Raw genomic sequence first — 20,767 nt, 5'->3', positions numbered from 1 at the left:
GGCACACACACTCACAGAGCGATGTTGACAGGCTCACCCGCACGCTTGACGGAGCCGTGCCGCCTCAGATCGTCGCCGGCTCGCCAGCACGTGCCAGGTGTGTCGCCACTGGTCCGGTGTCTTAACAACCGGACCCTCGTTGTTCAGAGCAGTGGCGATCACCTCCCACAGCTCGCGCCGGTGAGCCGCCGTCAAACTTGGCGTCAGCTCAGATGCTGCGCGCGCCAACGCCGGCTGCTGCTCCAGCATCTCCACAAGCATCTCTTCCTGCTTGTATGACATGCGTGGCTTCTTCCTTGCACTCGCCATTTCGAATGATAATAATATATAACGGATTTTCCCTGGACGATATTTTCATAGCGACCAGGGAATTTCTTTATACAGTCAGGGAATAGTAGGGAATCTCCACCTCTCGTTCAGTTTACCCAATGTGCACCGCATATACATGCGGGTTCAGCGCAGCGCAACAACTTACAGCACATATTAAGAACTAGACTTCTGCTCGTCCTTTTTCCCGCGATCTTTATCCTAGCAAACCTGTAATTTATGTGCCCCAACTGCATACGAAGACGATCATGCAGCCAGAGAACTTTACATTTTCCTGCATTATGTGCTTGCCGGTCATATAGTGTTTCCCATAGAAAAGTAAACATAATCCCACACTGCGCGACAGTCGAGTGTCAACCGTTCACCGCTAATACCATTGATGGTAAGCGCCGAACGACAACACGCACTTACCTTAGCATGCTATTTCCGTTGAGTTTCAGCCCAAAGCTACTTGCAAGTTGACCGATACAGGCCCACTGCCTTCACTGCCTTCAATCTAATTCCTGCGGCTAGAAACGGCATCCGCGCAGGACCTCGATTTTAGACGAAACGTGAAAAGAAACAACCAGCCGGAGAATCAGCTGTTTCCTACCATGCCGCCATGTGCACTCTTTGACACCGTCAGCGTGCCCTCGCGGAGACAAAAAGTTACTGAAGAGCAAATTTAATTGCAAAGCTTAAAACGTATCTCCTTATGCTTCATGTTAGTTAGTTGTAAATACAGTTCCTCGGCAGAATAAATATTTATTAATTTTATTTACTGCGTATTAACTGCGCCGTTTCATAAAAACTTAGGAGACGGTCCCTCGTCGGCATCGGCTAACGTTGCGACAAATGTGTAGCAGTAGTCACGACCGCGGAACGGGGACCTCAGGGGCGGAGTCATGCTACGAGTCACTGGCAATTGGTCGATTCCGTAATTCGTCACGATTGACGTCTAAAGGTCACGTGAAAGTCGCGTCAATTTGACGTCACGCTCTACAACTTGAGAGCGAAATTGAGAGCGTTACAGAATACCCCCCCTGTAACGCTCTCAATTTATTTCCCCCCCTGGGGGGGAATTCTGTAACGCTCTCAATTTATTTCGCTCTCAAGTTGTAGAGCGTGACGTCAAATTGACGCGGCTTTCACGTGACCTTAAGACGTCAATCGTGACGGATTACGGAATCGACCAATTGCCAGCGACTCGTAGCATGACTCCGCCCCTGAGGTCCCCGTTCCGCGGTCGTGCCTACTGCTACACATTTGTCGCAACGCTAGCCGAGGCCGACGAGGGACCGTCTCCTAAGTTTTTACGAAACGGCGCAGTTAATACGCAGTAAATAAAATTAATAAATATTTATTCTGCTGAGGAACTGTATTTACAACTAACTAACATGAAGCATAAGGAGATACATTTTAAGCTTCGCAATTAAATTTGCTCTTCAGTAACTTTTTGTCTCCGCGAGGGCACGCTGACGGTGTCAAAGAGTGCACATGGCGGCTTGCTAGAAAACAGCTGATTCCTCGGCTAGTTGCTATTTTCCGTGCGTCGCCTGAAATCGAGGTCCTGTGCGGATGTCGTGAGCAGCTGGAAAAATCCGATTGAAAACAATGAAGGCTACGAACCTGCAGTGATCAGCGTGGTGAAAGCGTTGGGCATGAAAATCGACTAAGTCATCAGCTTACTGAAGAGTGTCAGCGTTGTCAAACAGTGTTTACTATCGATGGCAAGAGCGACGAGTGGGAGGTATGTGGTCTGCTGTTCTGTTTGTTTAAAAAAAAAAATACAAGAAGATCATGAAGGCTACATTACTATGTGTTTGCCGACAGAGGAACGTTTGCACTTGCAGTAAGGCAGGTGGCAGCTACTATGCAAGAGTTAGCAATTGCAGTGCGGGAAACGAGATCCGACACACGACCCTCCACCACGGACTCCTCATGCAAGCCACGGTGACAGTCACTCCTGTGCTTCGCAGCCAGTTGACTTCGGCCACATCGGGCTCCGTTCCCGATATTCCGTTGATGTTTTGATGTTGATTGTTTAGTCTCTATAAGGTACACAAACTGTGATGTTAATGCTTCCTTTGGTGTGTTCAGAGAAAGAAAATACTTTATTCAGAAATTTGATATAGTGACCGAGGAGAGGACGAGCTTGTTCAGCCAGGTCTGGACAGGGATGTGCAGTATGTTGTATTTCGCGCAGCAGGCTGTGTTTGTTAGTGGCACATTGTTGAAACGTTGTCAATGTCGGTTCATGTTGAACGGTATCCCCCCCCCCCCCCCTCCTCTTTTCGACGGGAAAGGCAAACACATCACGCAAGCATGGTGCGCGATGCCGGAGGCGAGCTGGTGAATCTGCTTAATTTCCCTAGTCTTATAAACAAGGGGCCCACCAGTGAGGTGTGCAGATTACCTCGAAGGCAAAGAATGTGTGCTAGTTTTGAAGTATCATCATGAAGTCTGTGCAGTGTTTCAAAAAGATGTTCATTTTACACACATTCCTCATTCTTTCCATGTTGTGTGCATTATGTACAAACCATTTCAATTGAAAAGCCAGTTTGCACAAAAGATGCTTTTTCTGATTATTTGGTGAAAACAACCTGGAAAATAAATTCCAAGGTCAAAAGTAGGTGACAATTATGTAAAGAGGTGCTTATCGCATGTTTATGGTGTATGAAAGAGCGCTGAACAAGGGTTGAGGGGAGCCTCAGTTTGCAAGCCGAGCCCACATTTCGATTTTGGCTAGCAAACCAAGGTTCCTCCTCAACCCTTGTTTAGTGCTCTTTTGTATTGAGTAGCCATCTTATTTCCCTCGTTCTACCATGTTTATGGTGTAAAATATTTTTGAACGCTCATGTTTTAGCTTCCTCTACTGTCTTAAAGCTGCTCAGCAGTCCCCTTGCAGTTTTACACGTTTTATTAGTGTACATAACATCTGCTCACACATTGCCTTAACAATGTATGTGTGATGCTTATTTTATTTCCACTAGAATTTTGTAATCATTCAGCAGTCATTGTGGGCACTGCAGCCTAGTATTTGTACACCATTCTCCTAACAGCTGTTACAGCATTTAGCACTGCGAGCAAGATCTCTAGTAGTGTACCATCCAGCTGGCATTTTTACCTCTGATATGTAAGCGTTTTGCACACTGCACCATGCATACAGTACCTATTTGTATAGGTAGCTTCAATATGTTGAAAGGGAGCGGCTTCTTTGAGCCCGATAATTATTCTGCAATATACATGTCAATGTTGTATGGTCATTGTACATTAAGGTAAGTGTGCTGGTATGTATGATGTCTCTTTATCTTTGTCAATAAAAACACTCGAGTGAAATACAGCAGCCAAGAAATAAGTGCTTCTACTGAGTATATGTGGCAGCAAAAAATCTTTGGTGCCATTTTCTGATTCCAATAAGGGTCATGGATATTTATTACCTTGCTGTAACGCTACGCTTTTCGGTTTAAGCATGTTTACCACACAGCTAGTGACCACAGCCAACTGTGCCAGGCTGCAAGGTGATAGCAGAGAAGGGACAGCAAGTTGGGTCTGGGATGACTTGGCATTGGTGTAAGCAGCCATGACTCCAGTGGGTAGTCACTGTCTCCTGCATAACCAAACAATGACATCCACTTAAGTCTGCCTTTTGGATGTTCTAGTATACAATCAAAGATCCATACCAACTAGCCCACAGTGAGGTGGTAAACATTCACAGGAATGTTGGCAACGTGTCACAGGGCTGTCCAAGCAAGCATCATTGTAAGGATAGCCTTGTAGCTTCACAGTGATATAAACAAAAATGTGTTAAGATTACCTGCACAACACGAGCGCTACGGTTTCTTAAGCAGTAAAGAGATTTCAAACATTGAATATTTGGTTCCTGGTGCCATAACACTAAATTTGTACATTAACAAGCATTCATATGCATAACTAGTCCGTCTTATGCATGAAGCTTCAGCGAATTCAGACAATCGATCACTCGCCGAAATACAAGTCAGCTTCTCTGTAAGGCTCGTAATCCCACCAAAAGGTCTCGTTATCACACAACACTCTTCTAGTTCTTGCTGAAATGAAAAGAAGCAGGCGCTTTTTGCAGCGTACTCACACTTTCGAGTAGCGAACGTGTCGTAGGGAGGGAGCGTAACGAATGGGGGCAAGGCACTACAATCCCTAGTCCCTTCGTCCTGTATTTTGAGGTATATACAGGTATTGAACTTTCGTCAGGTGTCGCTGGGTAATCTCGAAGACAACAGCTGGAAAGAAAAGAGATCTTTCCTCCGTTCGTTTTTTAACATTGCGAGGGGGAACGAGTCCTTTTGGTTAGAAAACAAGACTTGCAGAGAAGCCAACTTACAGCAAGTGGTCGACTGCACATATTAATGCATATAATCAATATCGTTCGATAACCGACGCGGTTTTTTTACAGCTTACCCAAGAAAAAGTCGCAGGCGTTTAGCAGGCCTTCGTTCACCTTTCGGCGTGCAGGAGTACCGCTAGACGAACGCGTTGTTTGGAGTCCTTGGTCCCACGGGGCAACGAGGGTCAAAAGTGCGTATGTTCGCGTCGCAGATCTGTAATAAAATAGGCACAATACAAGTTTACAATGACATTTCGAAGTCGTAGCCAAACGCACACAGTCAAAACCAACATTTACTCACTACTGTGATGTTCACAACGTATAACCCCTTGCCTAGCGACTTCCATATCGCACCGCGGCGCCTTGAAGACAATCAGCGTTCCGTCCGATGGCTTCCGCTATCAGCGCACGCACCTGCTGATCGATGCCTATGCGATGCAAATGATGTTACGTTCCCGACGCAAGCTGGTAGCCCCCGATAGCAAAAAAAAAAAAAAACGCGGTGCGCATGCAGCCGCAGTGGCTGCGTACTCGTCCGTGAGCTGCGTGAGCCCCCGTTCATCGATGTTCGTCGGCAATCGCCGCACAGTCACTCCACTTTCTGCTGGTTTCCGAGTTGAACACAGTCGGAACAACTAGACCGGTACGTCAAACGCGTCTTCGTCCTCCCTTCTACGCCGTGGATCGCACCGACACAACTGTCACACAGCCAGCGCAACGCTATAGCAACGCAAGGAACACAGCCGCCATTTTCGCTCTACTCAGTTGACTGGTTTTGGGGTTACCTCGTTTCGCTCACAATTTCAGTCAATATTCAGCTCATGGGCAACGTCACCACTTTAGTCTTGTTGATGACGTAAGCGCAGTCACCGGTGAGATCAGTGATGACGCAAAACTTCAATATGGCCGCCGACCAATAGGAGCAGGGCAAGTAGGTTTGAGACTGGTTTTGTATTGAGAGCGTTACAGAATTTCCCCCCCCTGGTTACGGTGTTTGGTTTTGGTCTCTGCAACGCGCCGCTCCATAGCAGACGATCAGTATTTGCCGCCGCCATGGATGGTGATTCGCGTCGCGCTCTTGCGCTCGCTTTGCTTGAGGACAGCGAGTCGGAGAGCAGCAGTTCCGACTAATCTGTCGAAGAATCAAGAATCAACTATTTATATGTCCATCGTCCGTGCAAACTCAAAGCCGCGCACGTTACAGCTCGGCTCTGGAAGACTGCAAACATTCGGTACGTGAACCGAAGTTTTCTTCCATATTAAAGAAAGTGCTGAAGGAGTCTTACCGTGTGTGTCCGCGCTCGGCTCTTCGAGCAAGGAGGATATAATTGCGTAAACGGCTGGTGTAACCTCCATATCAAAGGGAAGAAAGGCTGCAGGCTTGCAAAGCAGACGACGCGAGCGCACGAAAAGCGCGGGCAAGTGCAAGGAATGATGGGTACTTTCTCCGTCTGATGATGATGATGATGATGATGAACTGGTGGCCATGCCCTTTGAAGCGGGTGGACACTCACACAGTATCCGGCTAGAGTGAAAAAAAAAAGAAGAGTTACACAGTTCCGCATACACTGAGTTGCGCAGTTACACACACGCGCGCACATAGGTCACATCGGTCACTCACACAAGCACACACACAAGCAGTAGCTGCCACCAAACACCCCCTATCGGCGGCGCACAGTCTTCCACCATTCGGCTAGGCGCTTCTTGGTGGTCTCCAGTCTACACAGCTCCCCCTCTGATGCTGCCGTCCGCGTCCTCTTCCTGCGGCTGCTTGGTAGATGGGGTCGAGAAGCCAAGCGCTTTCAGGAACGTGGCTCCCTCTTGTTGTGGCGGCTGGAGGCCCTGGCAGTGAATAACCAAGTGCTCTGCGCTTTCGTCCGCCGCACCACACACTCTGCACGCCGTGTCGTGTATAGTTGTGTCGAACCGGCTTCTGTACACCAGGGTCCGCAAAGCCCCCGCTCTTGCCTCGAATAGGAGGCTACTCCCGACACTGTTGTCATACAGTGTTGCGGGCTTGGGAGCTAATTTATGGCGGCTGTACAACGCGAGCGTGGTCTTCTTGCTCATTGCCTCCCGCCACATTTCGCTCTCAGCTGCCCCGACACGCCGACGGACCTCCGCTGCCCATTTTGTTGCGGAATCGGTGTCGATATGATTCTGGAAAGAGCCGTACTTCTTTTCCAGCTGGTACAAGCGCTTAGTCCACTGCGTGCGGAGACAGTTGGCAACCAGGTAGTCAAACACCTGGCTAGCCCAACGCGCTCGAGGCATGCAGCGAAGACGCCCGTAGAACGCCAGCTTGCTGTACGCCTCTCGAGCCTCGAAGGTGGACCAACCTACGTCTCCCTGTACTGCCTCGTTTGCCACCTGGCCATGACATCCAAGCGCCGTGCGGCCAACCTCTCGCTGTTGTCGCTCCAGCCATTCACGGGTATACGCTGCCAGGCACACAACTGCGTTCGCAAACGTTAGACCTGGGAGATGGACCATCTTCCACAGGTCGCGTACCATCACAAACCGGTTGCAGCCCCAGAGGCACCGACGACGCAGGACGCATTGGGCTCGCAGTGCAGTCTGTCGCAACTTGGCCTCGTGCCGGGAATACATGGCTGCAGAGTCGCAGAGCTCCACTCCCAAGTATTTGGTTCCCGAGTTTCGGATAAGAACCTCTCCTCCAAGCGTCAGCTCAGTCTCCGCCCCGTCAAGTCCTGCCAGCTGGACAACCGTGGTTTTTCTAGGGTTGAACCGCAAGCCCAGGCGACCGATCTCATTTTGGCAGATATCCAGAAGACTCTGCAGATCCTGGGGTGTCTCCGCCATCAAGACAAGGTCGTCCGCGAAGGCCAAGCCCGGTAGTCGGCGAGTGTCGTCCATGCCAAGGGGAGAGTACCTCAGCCGGAAACCAATGCCTGACCTGAGTAGTTTTTGCTCGATGATTGCTGCGTACAGGATGTACAGGAGGGGTGATAGGGGACACCCCTGCCTCAAGCCCCTCATCACGGTGATGGGCTCCGATACAGCAGGACCGAACTGAACGACGACCCTATTGTCCTCGTAGAGGCGTCGGATGGTCTGCACCAGCCGCTCCGGAAGCTTCAGTTCCCCTAAGCGGCTGAACAGCTCCTCATGAGGCACGTTGTCGTAAGCCTGCTCAACATCAAGAAAGAAAAACCACAGCGATCGCCCCTCCTTCCTCGCTATCTCCGCGCACTCCGTTAGTATGAACAGATTATCATCCAAGCGGCGACCGGGGCGAAAACCGTTTTGGAGCTCGGTCAGGAGGCCAGCCGATTCTACCCAGCCACTCAGCCAATCCTTCAGGATGCGCGCAAACACTCTGTACACAACGCTGGTGACTGTAAGGGGCCTGTACGATTTCAATTGATCCGCGTCCCCACCTCGTTTTGGGATAAGGATGACATTCCCTGCCCGCCAGTCATCAGGAATTTGCGCCCCTGCAATGACACTCGTCAGCAGCTCGGCTAGTTGTTCCTTAGCCTCAGGACCGAGGATCTTGACCACCCGTGCTGGCAGTCCGTCTGGCCCCGTAGCAGTGCTGGCACTCAGACGCGTCAACGCCCGATCTAGCGTACGCCCGGAGATGGTCCACTCCGGCTCCCTTGTTTCCGGTAGGTCTGCGATAGGGCCAATACATGACGGTGACGGCCCACTCAAGGCTTTGACTTCCAGAGTAGTTGTACGTCCGTACAGCTTGGCAAAATGGGCGGTGAGGCATTCCGTCATGTTCGTCACTGGCAATCCCGTTGCAGAGTCCGTGAGCTGAGCTGAGGGCTGGGTGCTTCTGTCCAAGGAGCTGATGTACCTCCAAAACTTCTGCGTCGCTGACCTGCCGTCTTGGCGCAAAGATTTCGTCAGGCGCAAGTTATGGTCGGCCACTTTCACCTGCACCAGAGCTTGTACTCTTTGTTTGAGTACAATGTATTGCGTCCACGACTCAGAGGCCTTGGGGTCTTTTGACTTGACGGCTTGGCGGTGTACTCGGTTAGCCTGACGGCGTGCTCGCCATGCTGCCTCTACTTCCGCGTCCCACCACGCATTCCGTGTACCTCGCACCGGCTGTCTTGCCTTCACCATGTGACTCTCCATAACACCCCGCAGAGCAGCCACATACTCTTCATAGGTTGCGGCCTGCATACGCTGCGAGCTGAGTTCGAACCCTTCGGAAACCGCCTCCAGCGCCCGATTCGGCAGGTATAGGCACTTCGCTCGTCGATGATGTGTGCGAGCATTATGTGTTCCTGAGCGCGAAAGCTGTAGTAGAAGGCGGTTGTGGTCACTCCCAATACTGGCCGCCCCATCTTCATCAATGTGAAGCTTTGGGGAAAGGGATCGGCAGAAACCAACACATAATCAATACATGTGGCACTACCGCGGGCGCACCACGTAAATTGTCCTTTGCACTGTGGGTCCAGATTCATCACCGACAGATCAAGTTGTTCCACCAGCCCTAGAAGCAATCGGCCATTGACGTCGGTGTATCCATGGCACTTATGTGGCCGTTGAAATCGCCGAGGATGATTATCTGCCTGCCAGTAGCCCACTTGTGGGCGTCGGCCCGCACACACTCCAGCAGCTGTGCATTTTCGGATTGCTGTGTGTGCTGCACGCCAAGGTACACCACGCACACTGCTGTCGGCACTCCCAAGATGGTGCCTTCAATCCACAGGTGGTCCATACATTCTCCCTCCAGGCGACGCCATTCAAGGCCCCGCCGCCAAAGGAATCCAATACCCCCACCACCACACTTCCGGCATACTCTGTTACGCCCTATCCAGCACCATTCAGGGTGAATTGGGGGCTCCTCCATATCCCGGAGGTGGGTTTCAGCAACGCCATACAACTCGATGTGTTCAAGTTCCAGCACACGATATAGTTCTGCCCACTTTTGGGCGCGACGAGCCACGTGCATATTCAAAAACCCAATTCTGAAACTACTCCGTCCGCCTTGGCCGCGGCGGCGAGCACGCCGATGCTTTGTTCTTCGAAGGTTACAGTGACGCTTATGGGTTTCCAAGTGAGGCTGTTGCCCCCATCTCTCATCTGCTGCCTCTATTCCACCTTCCTGTACTGAACGTGGTGCAGAGTTATCTTGCGCTAGCTGCGTAGGGTGTGCTCCCACTACTGGGCCAACAGGGGCCACTGTTGAGATAAGTGGTGGCCGACCAACTCGGCTACCATTCTGTACAGTTCCGAGCTGCTCTGAGTTCTCACAAGGGCGCCGTGAACTGTTGAAGCTGCTGCCGTCTTGGGGGTGGTTGGGCCGTCCGGAGGGAGGTAGGGGCCCTGTGTGGCGGCGTAACAGGTATCCGCTCCGGTCTCGGCGGCCACGCAATAGGTATCTGTGCCATAGTCTGCGTTACGGGGGGTGGTAGGTCCCACCGTTGTGACTGAGCTGAGTTGGGCTGTGCTTGAGCAAGACTCTGTGATACTGGGAAGCCCGCCTTGCCCACTCCCACATGACTGCCCAGTATTCCTATCTGCCCCAGTTCCTCGGACACAAGTCTTTCTTGCGTACCACCACCTCCGTTTGCTCGCGAGCGCCACCTACTTGCTCCGGCCAGAGCAAGAGTATTCGAAACGCAGAGTCTGAGAGCGTGCTCTCCGCCGGATTGAGGCGTTCTGTGATGGAGCGTGCGCGCTGCTCCAGTTTTGCGACTGGAATTCGCCACAAGTGATGACCCGCAAGACGTACACACGGATGGATGGATGGATGAAATATAGGAGCGTCCCCTTTGAAACGGGGTGGTAGCAGAAGCTATCATGCTCATTAGATTGGTTTCGCAAGCCCCTCCGCCACGACAAGGCAGTGATCCATGAAGGGGCGGTTAACTAAACCATCATTCTATTTATTAAATTTTGTTCCTACATTACTAACATTATGCCACTTCCCTGCTTTTAAGCCACCAATCTTCCAGTCGTTTTTTGCTAGTTTCCACCGCCGGTTTATTCACCTGGTCACTGCTATCTCTAAACCCCAGAGCTTCAGGAACAGTGATTGCGCCTCCATCAACTTCCGGATGGATACCATTACATTCGAGTATAATATGGTCAATTGTTTCACTGGAGTTTCCACATACAGCGCATGCGTCATCTCCATTGTTAAATCTCTTTTTGTAGCTGCGTGTTCTAAGGCACCCTGATCTAGCTTCAAAAAGTAGGGCACTGCCTCTCGAGTTATTAAAGAAATCTTCCTTCCTGATCTGCATTTTCCACTTTCAGTATAATTCCACACTCTGTTTCTTTTCCATCGAATTTATCCAATTTTTACCTTCTGTGTTTTTCACCTGTTGCTTAATGCTCTTTATTTCTCCGTCCTTGTTACTAGCATACTTACTAGGTCTATTTTCCACTCTAGATATTTCGATGCATTGGTTAAGCACGAACAGGCTATCATCTAAGCGCCTACCATTTCTAAAGCCGTTCTGAAGTTCTCCGAGTATCTTGTTACTTTCAACCCATGCTTGCACCTTTAATTTCACCGCCTGCATGGCTAACCTGTACATAACAGATGTTATGGTAATCGGCCTGTAGGATTTTATGTGCATCCTGTCTCTTTTCCCTTTATAAATCAAATTCATTTTACTCTGCCGCCAGCTGTCCGGAATTTGCTTATTCGTTATGACTGTTTCCAGAGCTTTTAATAACGTTTCCTTACTTTTTGGACCGAGTTCATTAATCAGCTTGATCGGAATTCCATCTATTCCTGTAGATGTGTTTTTGGAGTATTTTTTCTGCCTTTTTCCAGTTTAGATTGGTCAGTTCTAAGGTGCTTTGTATTCTGCTACCTTGTGTTGTTTCCGGATTTGCGGAGATTACCCTATCGTCGCTCTTAAATGACTAGGCTATAACTGATGTAATGTAGTTCACTGCGTTATCTCCCTTTAAACAATTTCCCTCGTTATCTTGAATTCGATCCTGCTTTCTTTGAATCTTCTTCCCTAGCCAGCTTATATGGTTCCAGAATTTTCTTGCTCCGCCTCTAGAGGCATCGTGTATATCAGCCATCCAGCGATCGGTGGACTGTCTTATTTTACTTTGGACGAGGCCCTGCACTTGAAGTTTCTTTTGTCGATATGATTCCCATTTTTGGTCGATTTCCTCCTGAGATACCTGTGCTTTCTTTGCCATTCGCTGTTCCCTTAAAGCAGCCCGTCGTTGTTCAATAGCTTCCCTGATTTCCTTATTCCACCAGCTCCGTGGCTTCCTCTTTCCATTCCAGCGGTTTGCTGCTTTAACCTCCTTAATTTTACTCCTTATGAGTAGTTCTACCTGTTCATAATCCCAGTCTTCCATGGGGCTTTTCTCTATTGCTTCCTCTATGTCTGCTGCTATCTGCGCTATTTGATCGTCGTTTAATTTTGCGTTTACGTTTTGTCTAAGTTCCATTTCTCTTTTCATCAAGGGCCCCATCTGCAGACTAATACGTTTATGATCACTTCCCAGACTACTACACTCCCCTTATTCATCTATTTCCATTTTTGTGACCTTGCTATAAATTTCCTGCGACATTAGACAATAGTCAATGGTCGTCTGCCTGTGTCGGAATTCCCACGTGATTTGGCCTTCATATTTTGTTTCTCTATTTACTATAACTAGATCGTGTCGCTCACAGAAATCTAGCATTAGCTTGCCGTTACAATCAGTGTATCCATCCAGATCGTCGATGTGGCCCCATGTTCATGTCCCCCAGTAGAATAATATTGGCCCCGTTTCCAAACTGGCTTATATCGTCACTGAGACATTCGACAAGATCCCTGTTTTCTTGCCTGCATTGATGTCCTGTTCCTAAATAAACTACCCCTAGCTATGTCCTTATGCCGGCAATTGTTCCTGAAACCCAGATATGTTCTTTACAAGATGATTTATTTCTTTGCCAATTTGTTTCGTGGTGTATCAACATACCTACCCCTCCACCCTTTTTTTCCGTTCTCGTTCTGTTGCACCCTTCCCAGACGTAGCCTTCTATAAACGGCGGATCTTCTAGATCCCTGAGATGAGTCTCGCAAAGAGCGTACACTCCTATTTTGTCATCCTTCAACTGCTGTGCTATCTCTAGCCATTTCGCTCTTTTTCTACCTCCTTGCATGTTTATGTAGCTGATCCTAGTGTTAAATTTCTTTTTTGTACTTTTCTTTCTCGACCTACTCTTTGCCATTTTTGGGGGCTCAGCCTCCATTATTACACTTTCTTCTGCTTCACTTCTAACTACCTCTGTGCACAGAGTCCTCGCGGACCCCTTAAAAAAGCTACAGCCCTGCCTGCCAGGCGCCAGCCGATCTCTGCTCCCACCCTTCGGTTAAAATGAATGCCATCTCGCTGAAAAGCCCTACCAAAACCTGCTTTATGTACCTCCCTGTTTACCTCAACCACTTCGAAACACTTCTTCAGGCTTAACTTTATTATGTCCTGATTACCTGTCACACAGTCCTTTTCCATCTTTCCGTTCAATCCTAGCACCTCTGGTACTGTGCATACAACTATCTGCGTCTGCTGTGCTATCTCCCCGATCTCGTCAACTCCCTTAGCTAAACTTTCCACCACTCCTGCAGCGTCACCATTTAGGACATCGTTTAGCCCCGCGGCTACTATTACCATACTGCGCTCTGCGGAATTCTTCAACAGCCTATTTTTACTCTCTTTTAGCACTGCCCTCTTTGTTCTCCCTGGGAAGGCTCCAACCAATACTCTCTTATCACCCCTTACACGTTCCAAGATATCTCGCTTGCACCTGTTCATGTTAGAATCTCCGGCGATAAGCACCTGGGCCTTCTCTCTCCCTCTCCCAACTGTTGGCTCCTGCTTTCGGTTATCTGTGTCCTTATCTCTGGGATTTTCATTCTTCCTTACTTCTTCATTTTTTTCCGGCGTCTTAGCTGCTTCTAAATAACTCGGACGGTTCGGATCCACCTGACCTACTTTGCTTATGTCTTCCATGCCAGTGCTGGCCCCAGCCACGTGGCCCGCATTGGAATGTTCGTCCTCGTTGGTTCCAAGGACAAAGTCGGCCCCTTTTTTTTTCAATTTGAGTAAGCTGTCCAAGCAGTTTCTGATTTTCCGCTCTTAACAAACGTACTTCATTTTCTAAATCATCCACACGAGACACTAAATTGCCCCTTTCTTGATCAAATCTATCAAGACGCGCACTCAGTACGCAACACCGACACAAAAAGTCGCTGCCTTCCGCTTCACCTACAGAGTCAAAACGCGTTTCCTTGAGATTAACCTGCGCCTCACACAGAGTACACTTTACCTACTTTTGATTGCACATCTTAAGCGCTCATCAACTGAACTATATGTATTACGAATTCTCAGAATATACAAATTGCCAAAAGAAGACACAAGAAACGACTAGCAAACATGCGTTAAAAACCAATTCTGCGAATGCCAATAGCCTAGAAAAAAAATTATTTATCTAAACAAGATAGCTAAATAATGAACGCCAAGAAAACCTAGCTGCCGGCACGAAAAACCAGGCCGCTAGGACCAAGAGCTAAAATCTATTCTTTAGGCTGCACCTAACATAACTAGCTGAAAACGAAATAAAGTTAATAAAAGAAAGAACTCACCTATTTGACGCTTCGGAAGCTCCCGCTGTCGACAGTCCGTCCGTTTCCGGTAGCCACGTGCAATCGGAGGAGCGATGGAACACGCACTGAATGTCACCTCCCACCTAGTGTCGAAAAGGAGAGTACATTGGGCACACTTCCAAATGCCGCTTCGCAGGCGCCGGAAATCTTGGCAGGCAGCAGCTGCCATGACTGCACAACCCGGCTCCATCCATGAAAAATGATCGCCGGTAAAACAATCATTTGCAGGACACGACGCGCAATTCGATGGACATGAACAACGCTGCTAAACTTTAATGTGGGATTTTCAGGGGGATATTTTGAGAGTTCGATATAGGAATATGATATATGTGCATTTGATATATGTGCATTTGATATATCCGGGATCAAATACAGAATCAGGGCAACTTTGGACTTCAATTAACCAAATGATCAGGCAGGTTTTCGGAAAGGGTACTCTACAATCGATCATATTCATGCTATCAACGAGGTGATAGAAGGATGTTCGGGATATAACCAGCCTCTATAAATAGCATTCGTTGATTAGAATAAGCACTTGACTCAGTCGAAACGTCAGCAGTCATTGCCTAAGGGTGTATATGAGCCGTATGTGAAAGTATTGGAAGATATCTATAGTGGCTGCATAGCAACTATAGTCCTTCATAAAGAAAGTAATAAAATTCTTATAAGGAAAGGCGCTGGGCAAGCAGACACGATCTCCCGAGTACTATTTGCCACTTGCTTAGAGGAAGTATTCAGAAACCTGGAGTGGGAACAATTATGAATAAGGGCTAATTTAATACATTGCCTTGTTAATTAACTCAGCGGACAAATTACAAAGAATGCTAAAAACATAGGCCTAAAAATAATATGTGAAAGCCTAAGGTAATGGTCAATAGCCTCGGATAAGAACAGCAGTTTACAAATATTCCGAGAGCACTGTGGAATCTGCACTGCAGAAATGCGACAGCCTGAGTGTTGTTGCACAAGGTGCATCACATTTGCTCTCGTTATCATTACCAACTAATTGCATCGTCTTTGCTAATTCCATCATTGTCATTATCACTAATTGCAGAATTATTGTTATCGCTGCTATCATCCTCACTATAGACAAGAAGAATTATGATGTCTTTTTCACGATTCCGGGCATGGCGCAGTAGGTTAAAGCGCTCGGCAGGGGATCCGAGGGATGGAGGTTCGATTCCCGGTGGAGATCGGACTTTCATTTTTCCAGATTTAAGGACAAAGATTTCAGCGCGAAGGCATACGGCCAAAGGAAAGCAGAAGGAAGACTATAGGGACGAACACAGCGCTGTGTTCGTCCCTATAGTTTTTTTTCTTTTCTTTTTTTTTCCTTTGGCCGCGTGCCTTTGCGCTGAGAACTATGCCTTAAATCTAGAATACCAACTAGCCCAACAACTTACTCTACTGAAGTTCATTTTCCCGAAGACGTTACTTTCGGTTTTGGATGATGACGTCATTGGATTGACAGCTATGTGTGACCGGACGAACAAACAACAACAGTATGAGCCACTGAAGACTTTCGCCTTAATAGGTACACGGGTGGAAGCAGGCTCGAGCGTTTTGGAACAGCTCAGGGAGCAGTGGTAATGCCACTTTGGGGCAGTAAAACGAGTGTTTTGGAGCACTCAAGTTATGCTTTGGAACATGTTTCTATAGGGTCAAGCACTTTTAATAACTGCAATTTTTTTTCTGATATACAAAAAAAATCCAATTTGATTACTTTTTATTCAATATTCAATGCTGTACTACCTATGCACGCATATCTCAACATGTAAATATGTTTAAAGTAACACAGCTGACTAAAAGCTTTTGCCTATTCTGACTTGACAGCTTTAGACATGTCCACGCTCAAGCACCACCACTACCTTGGAATTGAAATAAACGAGCTGCACATCGCCACTCGCTGTCTTCTTCACATCCTTTTTGATCCCGCAGCTGTGCTGATAAATTCCTGGGCACTGCTCAATAGTACCTTCAGGAAGGATAGAGGGCACTGAAGGGCAGCCTTTTCTTCCTTAAGCTTCTTTACTTCATGGTTGTCTCCCAGTGACTCATGTTTTCTTTTAAGTAACACTGGGGCTACACGTCGGCAACAGGCTTTCTATGCCCTTCCAACACTTGAAATCATTTCTCGCAATTGACACCGTCATGGCATCACCCCCATAATGCTTCAAGTATGCTTTTGTCTGATGTAGACTTGACAGGTTTGTTGTTAACAACGATTCTATAGTGAAGTACACACTCGTTTTCACAGCAGAACTGTTGGAACAACTCGTGTAGTTCTTTGTAACCAGAAAAATTTTCTCAACAACTCGTGGTAGTCTGTGGCGATTGCTTCGCTCCTTGCCCTCACTTCTCTCACCACCGGCGATTCAAAAGGCTGGGAGAAGTTGCTGCTATGTGCACAAAACATTTTTCTCGCAATTAATTCCTCCCAGTCGTTTGTGACTCGTTTTAGAATAACTTGAGATCGAAATATTTCTAATGCTCGCTTTTCTAGTTTATTAAAATTTTATGTGTGTTAGCTAAGCCCAGCCAAGGAGCATTGTACCTCCACTACCGATGTGCTGCCATCGTTTACACTATGACGACCCCTATAGACCAGAACACGGAGGGTAAATTGATCGCCACCATATTGCGGGTGCTGTAAGGCTACCTAGAGGTGCTGCAGCGAAATGACTGCTCTGCACTACCAAACACCAAACGAGGTGGCCATGGGTATTCGTAGCGCTTACGCCTTTACGTTTCTTTTAAGTTTTCACAACTTGCTGCTCACAAAATCGTCAGAAGTGCATTTCTGCCTCATGACAAGGCTGTTCTACACATCTCGCAATGGCAGAGGCAAGCACAGCGTCCACAAGTGGAGCGAGTGGTTCGGTTAAGTGCATGGTACCTTTCTGTGCGAAAAATACTACGGTTGTCACTTTTCAACTTTGATTTGCATGCCCAATGATATGCCACATATTACAAAAACCCTTGCAGTACGCAATATATCTTACCCTCGCGTGGTGTCTGCAAAAATTTGTTGCAGTCCGCACTGCACAAACAGCTGGCATGCCGCAAGTGCGAGTAAACCTGATGTCTCTGTTTTCATTTCAGCAAGGAAGTGCCTTTTTTTTAACAGCCATGATAAGCAACGCCAACCAATCACAAAAATAAGACCTTGATATCTCCTGTTTGGTTATGGGCTGCTGATTCATTCTTCAACCCTGCTGGAAAAGAAAAAAATAAACAAAAGAGACACCGGGATCATCGCCAATGAGAAGCATTCACTCGCAGTAGCGGCATGCGGTCTGTTTTGTGAGGTGTGGGCTGCGGCAGATTTTTAGCAGTCACCACGCAAAGGTAAAACAGTTTGCGGACTGCAAAGGTTTTGCTGGTAGATGGGACATTACTTGGGGTGCAAATCAAATCAGAAAAGTCACAGCCATAGCATGCCTGCATGCAACGGTACCACGCGCTTATCGGAACAACTCGCTTCACTTGTGGACACTGTACTTGCCTCTGCCCTCGCAAGATGTAAAGAATAGTCTTACTGTGAGGCGGAAATTAACTTTTGACAATTTTATCAGCAGCCAGTTCTGAAAACTTCAAAGAAACATAGAAGCGCAAGAGCTAGACACCCACGGCTGCCTCGTTTGACAATCCAGAGCCATAGTTTCACTGCGGTACCTATAGATGGTGCTAGAACGCTCTCAAAATGGCAGTGTTCAATTTACCCTCCTTGCTCTGGTCTATAGACCTTTTCGAAAAGTGGTCGTGGGAGCTGCCATATTGAATACTGGGCTGTGCAGCTCGCACAGGAAATGTTGAGAATTATCTCTCCCAAACCCGCCCCACAGCCCAGTCAAACCAGTTTCGCCGAGGCTCGTGAAAAGGTCTATAGCACAACATGCTATAGACCCTGCTGCACTTCTCACGGTCACCTAATCAAATTGCATCGAACCGCATTTCTTGTACCTGGCGCAATTAATGGCCCAATGCAATTAATGTTAGGCAAAAATCATATTTCGCTAAATTATATGGCAAAATACCAAGGCATCAAAACATCATGGCAATTAAAACATCAAGTTTTGGGGTTTTGGAGCAATATTGTGTTTTGGGACAGGATGGCGTAGACAAAGCAGTTTGGAGCAGAATAAAGCAAACGGAGTGAATGGAGCAGTACTTCCACCCTGCAGGTAACAAACCACTGGATGTTGTTGGCAAATGTGTCTGCTTAGGACAGGTAGCAACCGCAGATCCGGACCATGAAAGATCGATAACTACAGGTTTTCCCCCAAATTTAATCCTAGTGCTAGTGTAAATAATCTGAGCGCTGACTGATATAATCTGCGTGCCGTGTAATTTAATTCGAGTGCCAAGCATTTAATTAAAGCGCCAGCATATCTGATTCGAGCGCGAGCTCGAATAATGCCAGCGCCAACTAATTTAATCTGAATGCCAAAGCAATTAATACAAGCGCCGGCAAATTTAATCCGCGTGCCAACCAATTTAATCCATATGTGGAAAATGAATGCAATAGAGGGCTCCAAAGCACGAAACATGAATTCCGGAAATAAATCGAAATTGAGATCATCTTTCAGACAATGCGCCGAATCAGCGAAGCGTCAACTTAAAGGATAGCCTGCATCAGTATTATGACAAACATTGCCTTGATGCAAGTGTTTTAAACCTAATGTCTCCCAGAAAATAAAATTGCATTTTAAAGACGGCCGCTTCTGTGCTTTTACAAGCCTGTAGTTTCCTACGCCGCTACAATTGCCGCCCAGACAAATTAAGCACTGCTGTTTTGGTTGCAAGCTCTGCTGTACATAGTTTCAGCCACTTTGCCATGTCAGAGTCAGACTGAATGCAACGGCACGCTCTCTCTCTTTCCGTGGTAGTGGCCGTGTAAAATTGAGAAAGCGGTAAAATGAGATTTGTTTCTCTAGCTCCATGTCTTCTCGCCTGAACCAACTCTGCTTTACACTAATCCTTCTTTTCTGCTAGTGGTGTTGAATCATTATTAGAAACACAAATACATTTCTGCACCGGTTGCCATTTCATAAAAACAGCAGGCTCTTGTGTGAAGGCCGAAATGCCATCAGCATGCAGATTCAGTGCATATGACAACCCATAATAAGCAGTGCTTAACCAGCCAATGAGAAGATGACAGTCATATTTATTCACTTGTCATGCGTCTAAACTAAAAGCTGCGAGAGGCGTGTCATAAACTGCAGTTTTTCAGCTGCGCGTGGTTCTTGGTTTTTGCAAGATACAAGAACAAAGCAAAATAGTGCATGCAGATGTGATGCTTAAGCATCGCATAGTCTGCGAAGTGATCTCAATTTCGATTTATTTCTGGAATTCATGCTTCGTGCTTTAGAGCCCTCTACCGCACTCATTTTCCACATATGAATTAAATCCGCTGGCGCTTGTATTAATTGCGTTGGCACTCTGATTAAATTGTTTGGCGCTGTCATCATTCGAGTTGGTGTTCGGATTAAATACAGTGCCGCTTTTATTAAATGCTTGGCACTAAAATTAAATAACACGGTGCGCAGATTGTATCAGTTGGCACTGATGGAGCGCATTTGGCAAGTTCTTGCAGGTCATGACCAGCAGCTTACTGGTATAACTCAGGAGAAAAGTAAATAACAGTTGTATCTTACGAGTACTCATCTATGGGGCTCAAATGTGAAGGCTAATTAAAGGGGTTATACTTAAGTTGAAGTAGATGAATAGAGCTATGGAATGGAAAATGGTAAGTGTAGTCTAGAGATAGGAAGCATGCAGAGTGGGTCCAAGAAATCAACTCTAAATAATGGCATTCTAGTCGAAATCAAGAAGAAATGGTCACAAGCAGGGCATGTATTGCAAAGAGAGGATAACCAATGGTCGCTAAGAGCAACAAATTGAATTCCAAGTGAAGGCAAGCCTGGCAGGGGGCGGCAGAAAGTCAGGTGGGGGGACGAGGTTAGTAAGTTTTCAGGGATCAAGTGGGTGCAGCTACCACAAGACCGGGTTAACTGAAGGATTGTGAGAGAAGCCTTCGTTCTGCAGTGGATATAGTCCAGCTAATGATGATAATGATGATGAGCTATGGCCAAAGAAAACCCGTATGGCAACAAAGGGCTTCTTTATCACATAAAAAAACTGATTAAAAAAAAATCTTCCCACCAGTTGAACCAAACTTGCAATGACCTCATTAAGACGGCCAGTTTGCCGCCACTCTGAAATTAATGGCCGAGCAGCATAACTTTTGGGATCTGCACTCGCAAAATCAATACTGACATGTACATTTCACTTGAGAAATCTGTCGCCAACGGTGACACCAGCATTTCATCTCTCCTCTTGAGTATACTCGTAACTCCCTGCCACTAAAAAGAAATATTGCTGACATGTCGTTTTGTCTACGAAGAGGCTTCAAAAATTCATAAAACATTTAGCGTAAATATATGTGTGGCTCCAACGCCTCAATTCGTCTTTTAATTAAACTGCACGT

At 47.2% G+C, this 20,767-nt stretch overlaps 1 long non-coding RNA gene across 2 annotated transcripts; it reads right to left on the bottom strand.

Annotated features, from left to right (window-relative positions):
- Window positions 1–3,699: 3,699 nt before the first annotated feature.
- LOC146210010 (uncharacterized) lies at window positions 3,700–5,091 on the bottom strand. Of its 2 annotated transcripts, none has more exons than XR_014707982.1 (3): window positions 4,968–5,091; window positions 4,741–4,880; window positions 3,700–3,916 (listed from the first exon to the last, which is right to left on the bottom strand). It is a non-coding gene; the product is annotated as an uncharacterized LOC146210010 (long non-coding RNA). The 2 variants fall into 2 exon arrangements; XR_014707984.1 differs by having other exon boundaries at window positions 4,964–4,983.
- Between the last annotated feature and the right edge of the window lie 15,676 nt (window positions 5,092–20,767).

This window comes from Amblyomma maculatum, chromosome 1 (genome assembly GCF_055883805.1).
Source record: "Amblyomma maculatum isolate TAMU_Amacu chromosome 1, ASM5588380v1, whole genome shotgun sequence".
Taxonomy (NCBI): Eukaryota; Metazoa; Arthropoda; class Arachnida; order Ixodida; family Ixodidae; genus Amblyomma; species Amblyomma maculatum.
The sequence above is the reverse complement of the archived record's forward strand: the minus strand, read 5'-3'. Positions and strand labels throughout refer to the sequence as shown.